The 22574-nt window shown below is 36.9% G+C and overlaps 1 protein-coding gene across 3 annotated transcripts in view; it reads right to left on the minus strand.

Moving 5' to 3' along the window:
* Window positions 1-22574, minus strand: part of csrnp1b (cysteine-serine-rich nuclear protein 1b) — a 127050-nt gene that overhangs the window by 44997 nt on the left and 59479 nt on the right. The window contains exon 4 of one of the 3 annotated variants that reach the window (XM_077244592.1): window positions 14641-14757. The gene's annotated coding sequence lies outside the window, so the exon portion shown is untranslated. Of the gene's footprint in view, window positions 1-14640; window positions 14758-19614; window positions 19673-22574 lie in introns of those variants that run through there. The other 2 variants (XM_077244595.1, XM_077244596.1) reach the window with 2 other exon arrangements.

The following is a 22574-nucleotide window of genomic DNA, read 5'->3' on the forward strand; positions in this document are numbered from 1 at the left end:
CAGAGAGATTAATGAAATGAATTTCAGAGATATAATAAACGGCAAGGAGCAGACACATTCTTCAGCCAGGAGAGAACATGACAGGAGCTGTCAGTCATTTCCAAAGGAAGGAAAAGTCTTTATTCTCAAAAGGGTGATTAATGTTACATATTTAGCATACTGTGATTAGTGGGAATGTTCTGTAATTGAGCGTCTTGTTTTGCATGTTATTCCCATTTATTTGAGATGGTGAATATTTTCTCTCCATGCATGTAATACTGTGCTTTTTTGTACAGCATTAAATACTAAAAACAGGCAGAGTCTGCTAAACTGCTTTTTGTCACTTTATACTGAGACAGTATGAAACAGAATGAGAAATGGATACAAGCTTGAATTATTGTATTCCATGGAAGTTGCACAACTTAAAGTTAACGCAATCGAAAATTACCCCCATTTACTTTCTTAATAGACAATCCTAGTCTTTTATGCACAATTTATCCTGGGTGCACATTATTGTAATTTACATGCAATCTGCAAGCAATCATGTCATTACCGCATGGCACAAGCTGATTGGCCTCTGCTGATCCTGCAGCCAATGAGACTACTTGCTCAACATTTAAATAGTCGGTTCATTGTTTGCTGTAAGGCAGTCTGCAGCACACTATCATAGCTCCTCTGAAACCCTCCACTTCCCCCAGCTCCACCTGCCTAGATCTGCTATGGGATTTATGTATGTCTATTTATGCAGCAGCATCATGTCTTACATGCTCACAGCTGCGTTTATGTGTATCTATTAGCAGTGACAGCAGCAGCAGCAACAATAATCAACAGCAACAAAGCAGATCTAGTCCGCCAAGACCAAATACATTAACATTGCCATATTCAATAACATGCTAAAAGTAATCTGAGTTGTCATGATTGAAAAATATAGTTTTATTTGTTTTCTTGTTAATTTCTTAAATTATGTAAAATATTTTTACAGTTATACTTTTATTTCTCAATGATGTAAAGCACTTTGAATTGATATATCTATGCATTTGGCAAATACTTTTAACCAAAGTGACTTGCGTCGCGTTCAACATACAGTTTCAGTTCACTCATTTGCTGGGAATCGAACCCACTCTTTACTGTTTGAGCTACATAAACAGAATGAACTTATTCATCAAGATATAACTTGCTTGGCCTTTGAAACAACTTTACATTTTGGTTGATGTCACCTGGGCTGTGTGAGCATGGAATATTAATGTTAACCAAATTAAAATCAATCTAGGCATTGTTTTAGGCAGCTACTGCTGGAGTAAATAAAAACCTTCAAAAAGTTTGCTATAGTTAATAGCAATTTAGTGCCAGTCAACTTTCATGTAATAAATGTTATGGCAATACTAGTGAATAACAATAGATTTAAAAAGAAAGCGGTACCACTGGGATATGTCAAGATTCTTTGAAGGTGAAATTACACATCCTTTTTCTGTATCCTGTAAAGTATTTTCATAAATTATTTAAATGTGTCCAATTAAGCTACAAGTTGCTTTAGTAATTGGTAGAGCATGGTGCTAGCAACACCAATGTCATGTGATTGACTCTCATACACTCAAAAAAATTACTCTTTAAACTAACTTAATTCAATTATGGACAGTGGTTCCACACAAGCAAATTATTATGTATTAATGTTAATGACATTTTTTGAATCTATGTAAGCTCATTGTATTGTGACAACTCAACTGAATGAGTCCAAACAAGTCAATGGAATTGCTTCCCTGTAACTTAAACCGTTTAAGTTTAGTGAACATGCTTTAGTTTATTTAAAACTGCACTGAAAAATAAATGTATGTAGGATATTAACATACTAAATGCTAAGATTTATATGCTCTTTCAGCGACAAGAGCAAACTTATTTGAATCAGTCCACATCCTAACCAAATGCTCTACTCTTCTCCACAATTCACTGTAATTTAAATGGTTCTAATAATTGCAATGTAATTGAACATTAAACACAATTACACACTATAAAGTCTTCCCCTTTCCTCATTTTCTAAAAAAACACATAAAATAACACTTCATTTCAACATTAATTCTGTCTTAATTCAGCTATATGCAAAACATGCTGGGAACTAACAAGCACCGCCCACTTTCAGTTAATGCAACACAAATTATCCATGTATTCCAACACAAACAGATTAAGTAAACTTTAATTTTACATATTTAAGCAGATTGAACACAATCAAATTAAGTTTTTGTTTATCGCGAAATTAAACCCTTTACATTAGTTTAACGATTGATAATTAAGTGGAAAATTATACAGGTTAAGTTAATTAAACGCAATACAATAGTGTTTTGGTGGTAAAATAAATATATGTGTGTTACTTTAACAAAACATTGTTGGGTACAAAGAACAGTGCCATGAAAAGTTTTTTTGAGTGAACAAAAACATTATAATAATACATTAATTGCACTTTTAGACCCTTTTAGGTGCGAGTCAAATGTATAAATATAAAAGTGTCAGCTAGACCTAACTTTTTTTAGATACATTATGTGCATGTACACTGATTCAGCATTTGCCCTGCTCACTCCATCTCGTTGTCTTCATATATTTAATTTTTTCAAACGTTGCAAAAGATACTGAGCTAAAGGACACACATGTGATCCAGGTAGTGTGTGGGTGTGGCTCTGCTGTGCTTCTCAATAGGGTGCACTGACAGTAATGGTAGGGGTCCACTAAAGCATCCTAACATGAGTGACGGCGGTACACACCTCCATAACCAAAAAGCCAGCCACATCTGTCATCAGAACCTGTTGAAGCTCCCTAATTATCACACTAATTACCTGAGAAGGTGTATGATTACAATCACCTCCTGGACAAAATGAACAAAGGCTGGGATGCTGCTGTCTTCTCCATTATAAAGAAGAATGTGTTAAATGTATGTCATAATTAAGCTGCCAAACTTCATTATACAGGATTACACTTTATCTGCTGTGAGGCTGTAAATGCATTTACATCTTAAGTCATTGTTTGAATAATGTTGCGCTTTGTTTAAGCTTATCATCCTAAGTGCTGTGCATAAACTTTCAAAGAGCAAGTGGGGGGACTTTAAATGTATCTATTATATTTAATTGCATTTTGAAACAAAGGCCTATGTTGTCCTATTTGTAATTGTACAAATGTATTTGTACAAAAATAAAAAATAAATGTATGTTTGCATAAACACATTAAAGGGATAGTTCACCCAAAACTGAAAATTAGCCCATGATTTACTCGTGAAGCCATCCTAGATGTATATGACATTCTTCTTTCAGACGAATACAACTGGAGTTATTAAAAAATATCCTGGCTCTTCCGCTTGATAATGAGAGTGAATGGCTGTTTGACTTTGGAAGTCCATTAAAGCGCATCAATTCGTGATAAAAGTGGTTGACACAGATCTGCAGGGGGTTAATAAAGGCCTTCTGAAGTGAATCGATGCGTTTGTGTAAGAAAAATATCCATATTTTAAACTTTATCAATTAAAATAACTAGCTTCCGGCAGACGGCCGTATGCATCGATTTACGCCAAAAGAGTAACTCTTGAACTTGACGCACAACAAAATGATGAACACGGTTGCCCAGCCCTGTTTGTTAGAACCGTGAGAGGCGTCAATTGCCGTCATTACGTTGTGCGTCAAGTTCAAGGGCCATTCACTCTCATTATCAAGCTTGGAAGAGACAGGACATTTTTTTAATATTACTCCGATTGTATTCGTCTGAAAGAAGAATGTCATATACACCTGGGATGGCTTCAGGGTGGGTAAATCATGGGCTAATTTTCATTTTTGGGTGAACTATCCTTTTAACACGTAAACATTTTACACGAACTTTAGAGACGTACTAACTTTGACAAATCCTTTTAGGTCAATGACATTGAGTCACCAATTTGATTTTATTGTATTTAATCAATAACGGATAATTGAAAATGTTCAAGGCCATCACATTAACACATTTACAGGAAAAGTCATTATAAGAGTTTTATTCTGTAATGTGACTTTAAACTGTAAAGTTTAGACTAAACTTTAACATTTTCAGATAAATAAAATTTAAAAAAACACAGCTTAAACATTGAGATTGTAAATATATATATATATATATATATATATATATATATATATATATATATATATATATATATATATATATATATATATATAATACAGTAAATATAATTTATCACATCTACTATATTATATAAATTATTATCACTCCAAAAACTAATTCAGGGGACCTCTTACTAACACTTAAATAAATGCATGGCTGCAAGTTAAAAATTTATTGATTTAATTAAACATTATTTTGTTGAGTTCTATTGACATAATAATGTTGATCATTACATTAATTTAATATTGTGCCTAATTTAAACAAAAATTTCTGCTTTGATAGATTTTTAAAAAAAATGAAGTTGTCGTAACTTAAAGGAGAACTCCGGGCAATTTTTAAGTTAATCTTGATCGTTAGACCTTTGTGAGTACTGACTATAGAAAAAAAAATGAACCGGATTGGTGCTTGCTACTCGGAGCTGCGACCGCAAATGCCCAGAGCTCCCACCCAGCTAAAACAGCAGTTATAGGGGCATGGACATAAAGAGCGTTTTTGAGCCTCTTAACATACACATCATGCAATTAAAATGTCTGTCCAACATGAACAGGGACCCTACATGTAAACAAGATACGTTTAGCAACTTAGCCATTGTTTCAACTCACCTAAAAAGTCTTTTAGACGGCAAGCTGTAGTCTCGCGCTGCAGTCCCGTGCTGTAGCCGGAAAAGGTAAACAATGTCCAGGTGGGAGGAGCGTTGATCATGTGCGACGAGTTAAGATCAGAGTTGCTTACAAGTGAAGAAGAAATGGTTCGTGTTTGTGCCTTTCCGAATTGTGGCAACAGAATGCGAAAATATAAGAGCTTAAATTTTCATCGTCTTCCTTTTCATGACCTCGAGATTCTGCAGTTGTGGCTAGTTGTACTTCAACTTGATGTGCAAACTCCCGTAGAAGTACTACGCGTTAAAGATTACCGCATTTGCAGCGAACACTTTGACAAGGATGACACACACTCAACACAGCGGGGCCGTTTGAAGAAAAATGCCATTCCATGTACAAAGACGGGTGCAACCACTGTGGAGGTAATGTAAACTTTATTTATCCTTCCATTTGGGCGCACACGGCATGAGGAGAGATGTGCATGAATGTTTTTGTAGTCTTATTTACAAAGCTTTAATTATTTCACTAGCTTCTTCGACTTGAATTGTAATTGTATTGTAATTGTATTCGCTGCAAATGCGGTAATCTTTAGCGCGTAGTACTTCTACGGGAGTTTGCACATCAAGTTGAAGTACAACTAGCCACAACTGCAGAATCTCGAGGTCATGAAAAGGAAGACGATGAAAATTTAAGCTCTTATATTTTCGCATTCTGTTGCCACAATTCGGAAAGGCACAAACACGAACCATTTCTTCTTCACTTGTAAGCAACTCTGATCTTAACTCGTCGCACATGATCAACGCTCCTCCCACCTGGACATTGTTTACCTTTTCCGGCTACAGCACGGGACTGCAGCGCGAGACTACAGCTTGCCGTCTAAAAGACTTTTTAGGTGAGTTGAAACAATGGCTAAGTTGCTAAACGTTTCTTGTTCACATGTAGGGTCCCTGTTCATGTTGGACAGACATTTTAATTGCCTGATGTGTCTGTTAAGAGGCTCATAAACGCTCTTTATGTCCATGCCCCCATAACTGCTGTTTTAGCTGAGTGGGAGCTCTGGGCATTCGCGGTTGCAGCTCCGAGTAGCAAGCACCAATCCGGTTCATTTTTTTTTCTATAGTCAGTACTCACAAAGGTCTAACGATCAAGATTAACTTAAAAATTGCCCGGAGTTCTCCTTTAATGAAATTGTCTTGATAACTTTTAAAATTCGGTATAGTGGATTTATATTTCACTGAATGCTTTGCATAGGACTGGATAAAGATAATTTTTTTTTGAAAATATTTTATTTTTAGTAAAGGGAAAGACCTGTTAGTGTTGACATGTTGAAGTTTTTGTGGTTATCATTGTTCTGAAGCGTATAGACTACATGAAGGTAAACATTACATTGAATCTATAAGCAATAACTGCGCTAATACCAGTGACAAGTATATCTTATTTGTTCATTAAATACACATGCTAAATAAGTTGCATTTAGCATGTGCTATGATAGCTGTGGATTTTGAATTAAATAGATTAATTGGTTCCAGGACTACAACTCAAGTAGATGGAGCGACTTAATTTTTTTGAGTAATCAACTTAAAAAAGTGTGTAAATGTTATAAATCTTAAAATCCTCTAACTCAATATAGTGAAATAATTTCATTCAAAGGTGTTATAACTAAAAACTGTAAGTGGTATGCTGCATATATAGTAGGTCAATAATTCTATATTGTGCATTTTAGCATATATACAAATATACACAAATATAAATGTAAAAGTTGTGTACGAATACTAATGAGAACAGGCAAATTAAAAGGAGAGATTTCATTGGAAATCTATTTTTGGGATATGGTGTACAGGGGCAAATCCTTTGATTCAACACAATAGACTTTCCTGTACACATGGCAATCCTATTTTTTTCCCCAACATTACATCCTACACAAAATATGCCACAAATGCACAAAGATTTCCCAGCCTTCCTCCAAAAGTCCCTCAGTACACCCAACAGGGATCATCTTACCATGAGAACCAGGCCTTTCTACAGCCTCAACCTCCGACACATCCCGGCCCTCATCATCCATGCATTTCCTTTACAAAAACCTTCTAAAAGATGAAGGTGCTCATATATGAGACTTTCAATCAAAACTTGTGAAGGTTGTGCCCTTGAAGTAAGAAAAAAGGTTTATTACCAAGTTTCCATTAAATCCATCTGGTTATTATTACTAGATTTAGGTTATTATTAGATGTATTCAGTGCTGCTGGTGTACCAAAGTAATAGATGAGACTATATCCCCCAGGAATCTTGGGAGATGATGAGAAATTTCTTATTGGCGGTGCAATTATCTAAAAGTGACGTTTAAGCCTATTGCAGTTCCTGAAAGTACAACGATTAATGAGGCATTCGATGTTATCCGTCCAAATCAATATAGAAAAATTTAAATAAATTCATAAATTAAGCTATAAAAAATCAGATTTTTACATGTGGAAAGTTCCCTGTCAGGAGTAGACATGGAGGGTCACTGAAAATGGAAAATGTGAGTTGGACCTTCCAGGCTGAGGAAGGGTGGAAGTGTGCAAGACGAGAGGGTGGGGTTGCCTCAGGATCGCTCACATGCTTTTACTGTTGCAGTGTGGAAACTTCAAAGAACTCTGTGGCTGAAGACGGAAAGAAAAAAATTGACTTTTTTTCTCTTTCCCGCCTGCAACTAGGCAACATGCCTGTAGGCTAAGCAGTTGTCGCAAAAAGGAGAAATCCTCAGGATTTTACATGAACTCGGTAAAGTCACACCTCTCACCCCTTTTCCAACAAAATGAAATACTTATACCAGAGAAAAGAATGATGACATAATTGACTTTTACTACATAACCTGCACACAAAGAAATATCATGAATTACAAATTTAGAAAATCCAGTGCTTTATATAAAGTCGTATAGGGAGATATAAGCTACTTAGCATCTCAACTGCTTGATTGCTTGTATTGTCGAAAAATGTAAACTATAATCACACAATCTGCTAAATGCGACTAAGACGTGGAGATATTGAGATATTATAAACATTAACATCATGATTTTCTATAAAGCTGCTTTGAATCAGTGTATGAAAAGGGCTATATAAAAAAATTTGACTTGACTTGAAAACACATACATCTAACATCTTAAGTAATTTAATTCATCATATTTATGCCATCACAAGCTGCTTCACTGCAACAGTCTGAAGTTAACAAAAAAAGTAAGAAATAAAGGTACACACTTTATAATAAGTATACAGTAATAAAGTATATACAAATCAGTTGCATAGTTTATAATAGTTTATAAACTGTAGATAATATATTAATAGGCTTTATACAAAGTTCTTTATTGTCATTGTAATTAACAAGTTATTATAGTTTAATTAGCTCATATGTTAAGAGTTCGATAATGCTTTGTTAACAACTTATTAACCGTAAATTGTTCTCACTTTAGATTAGGTCACGGAATATCGGAAAATGTCATTAATTAAGTACTTTAAACCAACTTTTATTGGACATAAATTACAAATACATTAAGCCTATCTCCAAAGCTAAACATAACCACTTAAAAAAATAACAATACTGTCCATATGAAATACATACAAATACTAATTAGGTCACATTGTTAAAATACATCAGTTAGGATTGGGGAAAGGTTTAGGGTATAAAATATACAGTTTGTACAATATGAAAATCATTATTTCTATGGAAAGTCACCATAAAACATGAAACACCCAACATACTGTACTGTAAAGTGTTACCGCAACATAAGGTCTAATTTGTTTACATTAGTAAATGCATTAACTAACACAAACAATAAACAAAATATTCTTACAGTATTTATGAACATTTGTTAATGTTAGTTAATAAAAAAAATGAATGTTCATGTTAGTTCATAGTAACTAAGATTAATAAATGCTGTAGATGTATTGTTCATTATTTGCATGTTAATAATGTAGTTAAAAGTTAAAACCTATTGTAAAGTTTTACTGAAATAAAATTATACCAATCATATATCATACATATTACAAAAACAAGAATTGATTGGTATCATTTGATTACTTATATATTCGGTGGAAAAGTCACATATGACACCTGAGCAGCTCTAGAGTTTCAACAGCGGCCACGAAAGCCACTGAAAGGACGATCATTGTCAAATATCAAAGCTTCAAGGGAGGAACGACCTGCCACCTTGCGCAAAGTACTATCCCGCTGTTTTATGTCAAGAACAAGAGGTCCTAAAAAAAATCCTGGCAGATTCTCGTGTGTGTCACAGAATCCAAACTGCAAGAAGTGGGGGAGGTTTACTGCAGTCTGCCAAGTGCTTTAGTCCAAAGTACATACAGTGAAATGACTAATTCCCTCTATTATTTCATAGTTATGTGAGAATTTAATCTAGTGTTTGTGTCAGCAAAACTAAAAAAAGAACAGAGTTTTAGTTTTGCATTTTAGTTTTGTAAGCCAAAAACTTTCTGTATGCATTTTTACTTCTAATACACAGTGACCACAAAACTATAGGTCAAAGGAATTCAGATATAAAGACCATGCAAATAAGACCTCACCTGGGCGAACAGTGTTAAATTACTGCATTCAAATATCAGGTACGTGAATGATAGGTGAAAATTAACAACAGTTTAAATTCACACTCACTATCTCTGCAATGTGGCTTTAAGTTAATATATGCAAAACCCGTTCTTTCACAGGAGATCTCGCAACCTTAAACGCTGTCTGCCTTCTTTGAAGCCGCTCTCTTCTTATGATCAAAGAACACATATCACTGCCAGAATGTCTTGTTGTAGATGAGGGTACAGACACCTGCTTTATGGCTCTCGACGGAAATTACTGCCATCCCTTCCTACATTCCACGTTTCTGACTCTTCTATTATTCGCATGTTCTTGTCTCAAAATAAGCCTTTCCTTGCCAAATAGCTAGCTATTCCTTGGAGGAAATTAACTGGATCACTTTTTTTTATAGGATTAAAAATAGTTATTATATTTCTATGTACAATAGCACAAATCTTGTACACTGAACAAAATTATAAACGCAACCCTTCTGTTTTTACCCTAATTTTTCATGAGATGAACTCAAAGATCTAAGATTTTTTCTATGTACACAAAAGGTCTATTTCTCTCAAAAATAGTTCATAAATCTGTCTAAATCTGTGTTAGTGAGCACTTCTCCTTTGCCGAGATAATCCATCCACCTCACAGGTGTGGCATATCAAGATGCTGATTAGACAGCATGATTATTGCACAGGTGTGCCTTAGGCTGGCCACAATAAAAGGCCACTCTAAAATGTGCAGTTTTATCACACAGCAAAATCCCACAGATGTCACAAGTTTTGAGGGAGCGTGCAATTGTCATGCTGACTGCAGTAATGTCCACCAGAGCTGTTGCCCGTGAATTGAATGTTCGTTTCTCTACCATAAGCCATCTCCAAAGGCGTTTCAGAGAATTTGGCAGTACATCCAACTGGCCTCACAACCGCAGACCACGTGTAACCACACCAGCCCAGGACCTCCAAGATCGTCTAAGACCAGCCACACGGACAGCTGCTGCAACAATTGGTTTGCATAACCAAAGAATTTCTGCACAAACTGTCAGAAACCGTCTCAGGGAAGCTCATCTGCATGGTCGTCGTCCTCATTGGGGTCTCGACCTGACTGCAGTTCGTCGTCGTGACCGACTTGAGTGGGCAAATGCTCCCATTCGATGGCGTCTGGCACTTTGGAGAGGTGTTCTCTTCATGGATGAATCCCGGTTTTCACTGTACAGGGCAGATGGCAGACAGCATGTATGGCGTCGTGTGGGTGAGCGGTTTGCTGATGTCAACATTGTGGATCGAGTGGCCCATGGTGGAGGTGGGGTTATGGTATGGGCAGGCGTATGTTATGGACAATGAACACAGGTGCATTTTATTGATGGCATTTTGAATGCACAGAGATACCGTGACGAAATCCTGAGGCCCATTGTTGTGCCATTCATCCAAGACCATCACCTCATGTTGCAGCATGATAATGCACGGCCCATGTTGCAGCATGATAATGCAAGGCCCATGTTGCCATGTTGTAAATTATGGAATTTACATAAATGATTATCTGTACACAATTCCTGGAAGCTGAAAACATCCCAGTTCTTGCATGGCCAGCAAACTCACCAGACATGTCACCCCTTGAGCATGTTTGGGATGCTCTGGATCGGCGTATACGCCATTGAAGAGGAGTGGACCAACATTACACTGGCCACAATCAACAACCTGATCAACTCTATGCGAAGGAGATGTGCTGCACTCCGTGAGGCAAATGGTACTCACACCAGATACTGACCTGTTTTCTCATTGTTGCAGTGATTATTTTGTTTCTAGCATGTTATATGTTTGGCAACAGTTCTTCTAACTCTAATTGATGTAGTATGCAACTTTTAATTTCTTAAACAACCACATAGGAAGACACATCATGACACTGCAGGATGTCAATGTCAAGATTCATCAAGCTTAAATTGTGAAAAAATGGTTGGAAGGGAGCATGAAGAATCATTTTCACACTTGAATTGGCACCTCTGAGTCCAGACCTTAAATTCATTGAAAGTCTTTGGAATGTGCTGGAGTAAACTTTACAGAGTGCTTGACTCTTGCATTGTCAATACAATATCTTGACCAAAAATGTATATACCTCTTGATAGAAATAAATGTTGTGATGGAGTGCGTCCACGATGTGATAAGAAGCTCTGGCCTCAGATACCCAGATGAGCGGTCATTTTTCATTTCATCTGTTGACAACAGTCATTATCAGGGAATAACTGACCTCGAAATGTCCCGAGTGACCAATCCGAAGCAAGCATTTCAGAGAGCTGTGTAACTGCTCTTCAATTTCCACAAAAGAACCACGTCGAGAAGCAAATCTAAGCAAAAACATGTAAGCATGTGACAATGTCCTAAGTTACCCCTGATGGCGGTGTATGCCCAGTGTTTGTTTGGTTTATATTCTTTCTTTAAATGTTTGTTTCTCATTGTTTGGTGACTTTTTCTAGTCTTAGGTGCACATTAGTGTGATAAAAGACACCAAGAGATTTATTTCTTTATTTTCTTTATTTGGAATTTACATAAATGATTATTTTTATCCTCATTTGCAAAACTAATCTTCTGGGTACATGTCTGCAGCATGGTTTCCGGGGGTGGGCGTTTAAGAGGACATGCGGCCTTCCTGTTCCTCATTTTAAGCCATCCCAAAAGTTCTGGGTAGTGTAGGCATAGTCCATTTCTCAATGTGAGCAGGGGGTTATTGTTTTATGTTTTATTGTGTTTATGTTTATAGTATGTAGAAATGTATTTGTTTATTATTTGTATTACTTTCCTTGTATAATTGAGGTTAATGTATTTTTAATATTATTTTCATTTCAGTGTAGTTATGTATTATGTATGTGAACATATTATTTAAATTCCCTATTATTGTCAAATGGTTGACCCTTTCAGTATAAAGGAATGTCTTTTTGTCTGTTAAGGCAGGTCTGGTGAGGGACCTCTGTGAGGAGGTTTTTGTTTTTGTCTTCAGTGTTTTTGTTTATGTTATTTTTGTTTTGATATAATTTTTTGGAAGTCAATAAAGATTTCATTGACTGCAAGCAGTGTCTCCTGCCTTTGCTCTGGTCATGTCTTCACAAAGCACAACCATTTAATTTCTTTATTTTTCTATTTCTTTGAGCCATCCTGGAGAAGAACAGAATGCTTCCAGTGAATCAGAGATGCAGCAGGTCTGTCGAGCCCCTCTGTGTGCATGTAATGTCTTTAGGGGAGAGCTCTTTGAAACCTGGAGCTCCGCGGCAATCCCCGATGGCCTCATCTTTGTTTCTACGCCTCCCCGGCGTTGGCACAAAGCGCAGGGCAAGAGGGAGCCCCACTTGGCACAGGAGGATGAAACGCGGCAGCCTGTCGGCGCTCGAGCCTGCCCCACTAACTGAGTTTTTAATAAATAATGAGGCGCGGTATAAATAAACTACGAAGCTCTGCTACTGCCGAAGGGCTGCAAGATACCAAGGTAACAGCACAGAGAGAGATAAATAAGTAAACAGAAACTCGTTATCACTCATTGGTGTTTCTATGTTTGTCAAAAAAAAAGAAAACACACACACACACACACACACACACACACACACACACACACACACACACACAACCAACACCTCAGATTGGGCTCAATAAATGAGTTTTTTAGATTTACTTTTTTTTTTTTTTTGTCAGGGAAAAGAGAGAGAGAGCGAAAAATTTAGGATTTTAATTACCATGTCAGAATCACAGCAACAGAAGTTCCTCGAAGTAGGGGGTCGCGTCTGATGTCTGAATGTTGCTTCAAATGAGCTGGAATATAGGTGAAATGTGCCAGTGTGCATACATTACTTCAAAGTGGCACTTTCAAAGCATATTATTAGGGCTATTATATAATTTATATGTAATAATAATTATACATAATAATTTTAAATATATATATAAAATGCAAATTTGCGCAATTTACATTCATATAGATGTATATACATATACAGATATATTACCTGTTCTAGAACATTTGATGATCAAGAAAACTCATAAATAAATTAAATTTAAAGAGTGACCTTTAGAGAGAGCCCAGCAGATGCATCATGTTCTGATATCTGTGCTCTTTTCTCAGCACCCCTGCATCACACACACCTATGGGTGATACATCACCACCAAACTCTACTGACAACAGACGGAGGAAGAAAATAGGTCTTCAACAGCCAAACAACTCAACATCACACTGGATTCATTCTCAAGACGCTCTTTTACGCAACCCAATATTGAGGTTATATATTCCTTAATCTTTGTCCCACTCTTATGAACTTGCAGCAAGGATGCATAACATGGTATTAACATGTGTTATGTCTGTTTTTTACTGCTCCAGTTGAGATGCTGCAGGTGAACGACCTACAAGCTCATGTTCAAAGGTCAGTTATGGCTGGAAGTGTGTCAAAGTGACGAGCTCTACTTTTGTGGAATTAATACCAAAACAAATATAGGGCAAATGGTATAAAGACAAACCTAAGCAATTTGTTTTAAAACAGATTAATTGTACTTATTACTTGACTTATTTTACAAAAGACAGACAGACAGACAGACAGACAGATAGATAGATAGATAGATAGATAGATAGATAGATAGATAGATAGATAGATAGATAGATAGATAGATAGATAGATAGATAGATAGATAGATAGATAGATAGATAGATAGATAGATAGATGACAGACAGACGATAGATAGACAGACAGACAGACAGACAAACAAACGATAGATAGACAGACAAAGATAAATTGGCAAACGGAAAATAGTAAATAAAATAAATTATAATTTCATGTTGGGCTATTAAAAGTATTTGGAGCTAAAAGATAGAATATACAAACACATCTTTAATGTAGCTGTATGTCATTGAAGTAAGCATATTAAGTTCATAATGTTGGCTTTAATGACAGAATACACAATTAAGCCGTGCCATTGTGGAATGGTTTATGTGATGGTCAGTGTATTTAGCAAGCTCCGTTAGAACCAAATGAGGTGTTGACTTTAATTATTCATTAAACTTCTAAGATGCAAAGAGATAGACAGCTTCAATGAATCTCCTCATCTCAGAGAAATAGCAAGCAGATTTAGGTAAGAACTGGAGTGTTGCAGTGCTTAAGACTCAGAAACTGGATCTGAACAGGAGATGAAGAGACAGACAGGAGCTGATAAAAAAAAAGAGGTCAGAGGAGAGATAATAGATGGCAAACGAGAACCAGTGTAAGGGATCTGGGACAAGCAAAGGATGAAAAATCATGAAAGGATGATAAAAAGAATGAATGAAAAGCTGGCTGGGTGGAAGCCTCTTTAAATGTTCTCCATTTCATCAAAGTGACTGTTGGAGGCACTTAACAGCTTTCATATTAAAATGATTAAGCACCTTTTGAAGCAGTGAGGAGTGGAACGGGCATCGCTCAGTTGGAGAGCAGGAGTGAGGGGACCTCAGAGACTGGATCTGAATGATGTCTGAATGTCATAACAGACGTCACCAACAGAACTGCAGATACACACAAACCAATCATCTGTTACACAGGCTTTAATTAAGTTATAGGTAATCAAGATGACTCATGTCAGAAAGAACATGATTTTCTCCACAAAATAAGAGGGCAAAATGCATTTAGACTTGGATTTTGGGCAAAACCTGAATAATAATAAAAAATAAAGAAAAAGCTGCTGGATGTTTTATTGTTCCAGAGTTTAAAAACATTTTAACTTTTAACTTGAACATGTGAAAATACACTAAACACCATATATGTTCCCCCTCCCTCTTGCAGTGACATCTCATCTCTTATTTGATGACATTTTTATTAAGTTATTTTTCTATTTTAATAGTGTGAGTATAATATCCAAAATGCAGGAGTAATCTACACAAAAATAAATAAATAAATAAATAAACAAAGGTCTGAATGTTTTCTAAATGTAAAATTCATCTAAAAGACAGCTCTTCTGATACTGTGTATAGACTACCGTCAAAAGTTTAGGAATTTGAAAGTCTTTAATGCTAATCAAGGCTGCATTTATTTGATCAGAAAAAAAGTAAAAACAGCAATGCTGTGAAATATTATTACAATTTAAAATAACTCTTATACAATAACATTAAACTGCGGTAGAAATGAGACCAGCGGTCCTCAATCACTCCAGTCAAGAGCTGCTAGCATCAGCCCTCACTCTCCTCTCTCACGGGCCTGTATTGTTCAGAATAACTCCAAACAGATGGTCTACAGGCTGGAAACAGGTGAGACCTCTCAGCCAGAGCATCTATAGAGTCAAGAGCAACTCTCAGGCGCAACCGCCTCATTCCCTTCAACAGCACAGCAGTTCATTTTTATCCCTGATGCCTGTTGCTCATTTATAGATTTGAAATCGATAAGATTTGTAGATCGATCACAGTACAAAGCGCTGTATTGTCACCAAACTGGGATATACAAAATATCCCTGCTGTAAAAGCAACAGAAAGTATTGATCAGCTAATCATTAAGTGAATTTTACTCAGTGGAATCATTCAATGTAAAATGCAGTAAACAGATGCTGGAACAATCTGCGTTACTTTTTCTCCCTGGCCCCAGGGGAATGTTGTCACATGATCTGTGACTAAAGAGAATATAAAAGGGATTGTGACCTCTAGAGAGGGCAAACTAGTTTGGGTCCTTGCAACAAGAGAGTGCATTGAAACGCAGTCTGAGGTGCCATTAGTCAGACTTATCTTCCCGTTCTTTCGCTTGCATGTCTCCTGGTGCACGTTTTAGCGGGAGATGTCTGGTCAAATTCTTGGACTACTTAACCTCTTGACCTCGTCTTTTAAATCTGAATGCTGACGCCGGACAAAGCTGAGCTTCTTAAACAGCAAGTGACAATAAAAACAAAGCTCTTGAGGAAAACATCACCAGTGTGCAGATTAACATTTTTTTTTTTTTAATTAAACAGTCTTTAAACACACTTAAAAGAAGGTAAATTATTGTTAGATGCTTAATTGCTCATGCTATTTTTTTTTTTTTAATGGAAATGATAAATACACTACAAGTTTAACAGATTGATGACACGTTCTCTAGAATGAGACCTTGCCCATGGCAGCAGTGTAGTGTAACCCTATGTGTACTTCACACACGAAAGTTGTTCTGTACTCGAAAGTAGCGATGTACAGCAAAGCAGCTGGCATTAAGTTTGGCTCCATATGTCTAACTAGTGGCCCATGTCCCAGTTTTACCCGACCATAAGGCTGCAGTTCAGCTGCAACAGTGTATCTGAAGGATTGAGTTTTTGTGGAGATTTTATCCTAACGCTGACTGTAAACAGAGCAAGTGAGTTTCACCACGTTTAAATGCAGAAACGCACTCCACCGATGAGACCATCTGCTAAATGAAATGAGAATTGCAACATGAAATGCAACTGCTTTTTCTAACTCTATAGACGGAGAGATGAAAGATGAAGATACTTAAAAAAATCTTACCGATCCCAAACTTGAACAGTAGTGTACACTGACTGCAAATATGGTAATTCAAATGCAGCCTAAATGTCTTGCACATAAAACAGACAAAATATGCATGATGGGCATGTATAAATTGTTGTCCAAGCATCCTAATGTGACCTGCAATGCTACAGGCCATGTAAAAAAGGGACAAAAACTGTCTGAAACGCTCATAAAGGCATTTAAAGGGGTTTCTAAAAATGTTCTCCAAACACATCAGGCAGTAAAACCCTTTTTAGTCTTTTTTTTTTTTTTTTTGCAAGAGCGTGTCATTTATATTCTCTCTTTCTCACCATACTTTTTTGCAGATTGAGAAACACATATTTAATGTTTTCTACAGCGCTGCTAACAAAAGCTCAACACGTCTGCAGCTCTGTGGATGTTCCACAGCAGATCTGCCAGTCTTGAGGCGATGTGAGGATCCTCTAACGTACCTTATTAATTCTCTGTTCTTATCTCCTGAAGCTGGCTATCATTACAGCTCTATATATAGAGTCTCAGTGGTACTAAGGGAAGATGCACACACACATTAACATTAATGGCTCTGGGCTTTTCTCTGCTCAGGCGTAATGTACAAGTCGACAGCACACAAAGATACAGTAGCTACACACAGATAACACAAAAGGCACGATACACTCCTAACTGTTCTGGCAAAATCATCCTCAATTACTTTCAAATTAAATGTGCTAATTACGGCAAGAAAAAAATAAAAAGATCACTTGTGTTTTCAAAATATCAACGAAACAAAATTTCGGAGGGGTATTTTTTTCTCTCATTCTTTCGTTTTATGTTCTAATATTTCATGAATATTTAATAGCCAGTTTTGCTATTCTCTGTTAAATGAATGGGCATCTACAGAGATTGTGAAGTGCTTTTTTTGCGAATGTAGACTCCCACTGAGTTTGCTAATGAACAATCACCAGGGACTCTCTGATGGCTATTGTGTGGGAGCCACTCCTGACAGTAATGTGAAAGCTGGATTACTTTTTGTTGGGCCCTTTGCAGCATTATTTCCTCTGTCTCCTCGGTGGGCATCTTAACCCTCCATTACATTTTCAATATTTACTAATCATGTACCACTTTTCACTTTTATCATCCACAGTCCATCTAGAAGCACACTTTGGCTTTTGTTTGGCAGACGTCTCATAAGTACAAAGTGTTTTAATGAGCCGCTCAGAGGGGCTCTTTGCTCACTCAGCTATCTAATTGAAAACTCCCCTCTTGTCACTGGCCCTCCCTCTGGGTGACTCCGTAAAGGGGCCGGCATACGGAGCCCGAGGGCTAGGAGAGCCGGGGGTCATTTCAGTGCAGAGCGGACTAGTGTCAGAATGTGACCTCTCTTGCTGCCCCTGGGGCTGGACATGCTCGTCCATGTGGAAAGCAAAGACAAGTCCAATGCCATTTCTCCAGCCTTCATTTCTCCAGGCTGCTGGACAGAGTGGTCGATTGAGGGCAATTTAGCACATGCAACTTGGCTGCAGCTCTGATCGATTGAGTATGTACGCATGCATTAAGGTTCAGTCATTACATGTGCACGTGAGGGATGGGGTGCCTGTGGTGGATCAGCTCAGATGATGTGCAATAAATCTCAGGTGATTTTTGGAAAACTCTGAAAATCTCATATCGTCTCACTTTACATCGAGACGGAGAATAGGGACATTTATCCAGCATCTTTCGTCATCCATCTTCTGTATGATGTTTTTTAATGATTAATATTAATAAAAATGAATAAATACATAAATATACACTATAGTTCAAAAGGGTTAGTAATATTGAATACTTTTATTCAGCAAAGGTGCACTAAATTGAACTTAAGTTAGATTGAAGAATTTTATATTGTTACACAAGATTTTGTTTAACCTTTCTATTGATCAAAGAAAGGTTAAAAAAACAGCAGTTGTTTTTAACATTGATAATGATAAGAAATGTTTTTTGAGCAGAAAATCAGCATCATCACGTGACACTGATTTCTGGATCATGTGACACTGATTGGAGTAATGATGCTGAAAATTCAGCTTTGCCACCAGGAATAAAATTACATTTTAAAAGATATTCAAATAGAAAACAGTTACTTGAAATTATAATGATATGTCACAATATTACTGTTTTTACTATTACTATAATATTAATATTACAGTATTTTTATCAAATAAATGCATAAGAGACTTCTTAAAAACCAATCCCAAACTTTTGAGCCATAGTGTAAAAATAAAATAAATAAAAATGTATATATATATATAAAAATAAAAATATTTTAAAATAATTTTCTATAATGTAAAAAATGTAAGTAAACTTTTCATTGGTTGATTCCCTAAAAAACGTTTGGCTCTCTCAACATAGCACCACCGTAGTAAGTAATAAATATCACAATCACATCAAAACAGCTTCTTTATACAAACAGAAATTATCTGAGCTCATAAACAACATGGTTGTGCAATTGTCTATGATGTAAACATCTGAAATTGTTGCATGCGGAATTGCTGCATTTTCACAGACACAAACGTTGAGCATTTCCAAACCCTCAAAATGAAATTCTAAGGCACTGCCTAAGCCTTGAGGCTATTGGGAAACTAGAAAATGCCTGCTTTCCTGCAATTACTGGTGTAATAATCTCAGAGGACCAAAGCTATACTAGCATTGTGACAAACATGATCATTTAAGCTATTTGCATGCAGGGATAATTAGAAAATATGCAGTGATTAGCCTCAAATAGCCACGTCTCATGTAAAGCCCCACAATAAGGAAGACTCATTAGGTGACATGACTAATTGGCATTAAAATGAATTAGACATGTAGCAGCACAAGGTTGCACCATGACGCTGTATATTAATAGTTAGCGCTAAACCTAAAACACTGGCAGCAGAAACTGAAGAGGAGAGAACAGCCGACCTGGAGGCGTGCTGGATGTGGCGATGTCAGCTGCGCTCTGCGTCTGCGATCACCAAATCTGCAATGACAGACAAGTAGGTAACAAAGCACAAAACAAAGCAAACACATCTTCCTTGAATATCATCATGCATTAGCCAAAATAGCTATGCTAGGAGGGTAACATATATGGAAACACTCTCAGAGGCCGTATCAGTTCTGCTCTCATTCAGATAAAACTAAAAAGGCGTTTTTGAAATTGAAGTCCACCGATCAAGGCGGTTTTTGAGCCAATTCCTTAAACGAGAAGTAGATTAGAGACCGCATGGAGATTAAGCTCATTGAAACTATAGAAGAACCATCTGGGCATTCATAGGACCCTGGGTTTAATTAATCTCGTTGTGGGGGGAGGGTAATAAGCACTCTTACCCAAATCAGCATTAGGACGAGAGAGAGTGAGAGAGATAGGAGGGAAGAAGAAACCAGCGGTGGCTGTTGTGAAGACAGCAGCAAGGTTGAAATAGAGCGTATTGCCTACAGGGAAATTAGCACTGTGTGCGCCATGATGAATGCCCCATTGTATCTTCTGAGTGCATGGGGGGGGGGAGATGAATGTCTCAAGAAAAATGTCTGGCTGAAATTATGAAGTGCTCCCCTTTTTATCATCCTCGTGCCCTTGTCCAGGAGTTTTCCCTGGAAACAGGGAGCAGGGGAATGTTTTAATGAATGTTGTTGAGCTGGTCATTATCAGTACACTGTGTGTGTGTGTGTGTGTGTGTGTGTGTGTGTGTGTGTGTGTGTGTGTGTGTGTGTGTGTGTGTGTGTGTGTGTGTGTGTGTGTGTGTGTGTGTGTGTGTGTGTGTGTGTGTGTGTGTGTGTGTGTGTGTGTGTGTGTGTTGAACTAGAATCAGAACCACCGGTTCCTATTGCTCATCACTATAAATGAATGAGCAAAGCTTCTTCTGGTGCCATGTATAAAATTGCACTAAACCAGCACTGCCTGTGGTTTATTTACAGGTCAAATTTCTTTGACGTCAGTTTAGGAAAATGTAAAAAATTCTAAATAAATTGCGCAACATCGCGTTCTAACGTATGCATTACAAATATAGCATACTTCTGCCTTCTAAAATAAGGTTGGTCATGAGGAACTGAGTGGTTTTCTGGCTACATAACTTAGCTTTCATTTAGTCATAAGTTATGCGTCATCAGATCGAAGAGTCACATTTTTGGTGATACATTTTCCCAGTGATTTAGCACATGATTGTAGTAGTCAGTCACTGTATATTATGTTTGACAGAGACATTTTGAGTATGTGTACGGTATGTGTGCTTGTGTTGTGTGGTACAATCAATATGTTTGAAATTTAAAATTTTGGTAACACTTTATTTTGATGGTTTGAACATTCTGTTGGCTATAAGGGGGTGGTGATGGCGCAGTGGATAAGACACATGCCTTTGGTGTGAGAGACCCGGGTTCAAATCCACTGTGAGACACCAATGTGTCCCTGAGCAAGACACTTAACCCCTAGTTGCTCCAGAGGCGTGCGACCTCTGACATATATAGCAATTGTAAGTCGCTTTGGATAAAAGCGTCAGCTAAATGAATAAATGTAAAAATGTAAATGTATAAGCAACTTAGAAACTACATGTCAACTAACTCTTATTAGAGTATTAGTGAACTATCTGCTTAATATCTGTTAACTCTTTATTGTGATGATCCTCCGACAGACATTATACTGACAATAAGTAACTTTGCAACTACATGTCAGGTGGGTTAAATACTCTTCTAACACTCTAATGAGAGATAGTACACATGTAGGTGCAATGTTACTTGTTGTCAACAGAATGTGTTAAAGGGACCATCAAAATAAAGTATAAAAAAACCCAAAATTTAAGTTATTAAAATACCGCTCTGCCAGTTTTTGTAGGATGATTGCACTGAAAAGTGTAAATAATGTTACTCTTTTGTTTGTTTGACGATCACAATCTGCCTGACAACAGCAACTTTGGCTCAACCAATGGAGTGAGTTTGGGGCGCGACTATCTGTTTGTACAGCCAATAAAAACAAGACAAAGAAAGTGTTCAGGAAACCTGTTTGAAAAGTGTAATTTCTACATTTATTAAATTGGTGATAAATGCTTTACCAGGGCATAAGCACATGCGATTGTATTTAAACACTCCACATTATGCATGACAGAGAAATTTTCAGTATGTTGTGTGCTTGTGTGTAAATATTACAATAAGTCAATATGTTTAATTAAAAGTAATTTTTAAACGTTTAAATACTGCCGTAAGTATGCCATTTTTTAGGATGATTCCTCTGAAAAGTGTAAATAATGTGATGTCATTTGTTTGCTTGACCATTACAATCTGACAACAACTTTGGCTCAACCAGTGGCGTGAGTTTGAGATGGGACTATCTGTCTATTCTACCAATAGAAGTGTTTAGGAAATCTGTGTCAAAAAGTGTCTGTTTTTGCTACTCTCTTTCAAGATGTATGAAATGTAACTGTGATTAAATTGTAAATATCTTAACTTTGTGAGCATTTTTGTTAAATTAAATGACATAGGGCTATTTCCCAATGTTTTTCATTTTCTGACAATATGACTGCATGATTTTACCAGAAATGGTTTAATATAGTGTATAATATTGCGTTTGTGTGTTTGAACATGTCCAGATAATTCCCACAGTGCGTCCCAAAGCAAGCCAGGACTTGTTAAATAATTGAACCCCCAGAGTCAGGCATTGGAACAGCTTGAGTGAGTTTTGGAGGGAACTGTGCTAAAGCCTGCATGGTGGTCCCCATCTGTGGCTGTGGAGGGTCCCCAGACGACCTGTCGCTTTAGAGTGTCCAGAAACAGACTCTCTTCTGATAATTGGGCTTATGCTGCTTCAACATTTAATTACAACCACAAGGATCTAATAATGAATACACCTAATCCAATGCAAAATGGTGGGATTTGACAAAGATTAAGAAGATTAT

Source organism: Siphateles boraxobius, unplaced genomic scaffold (assembly GCF_051911475.1).
Source record: "Siphateles boraxobius isolate OS27281-9 unplaced genomic scaffold, OSU_SipBor_1 26, whole genome shotgun sequence".
NCBI lineage: Eukaryota > Metazoa > Chordata > Actinopteri > Cypriniformes > Leuciscidae > Siphateles > Siphateles boraxobius.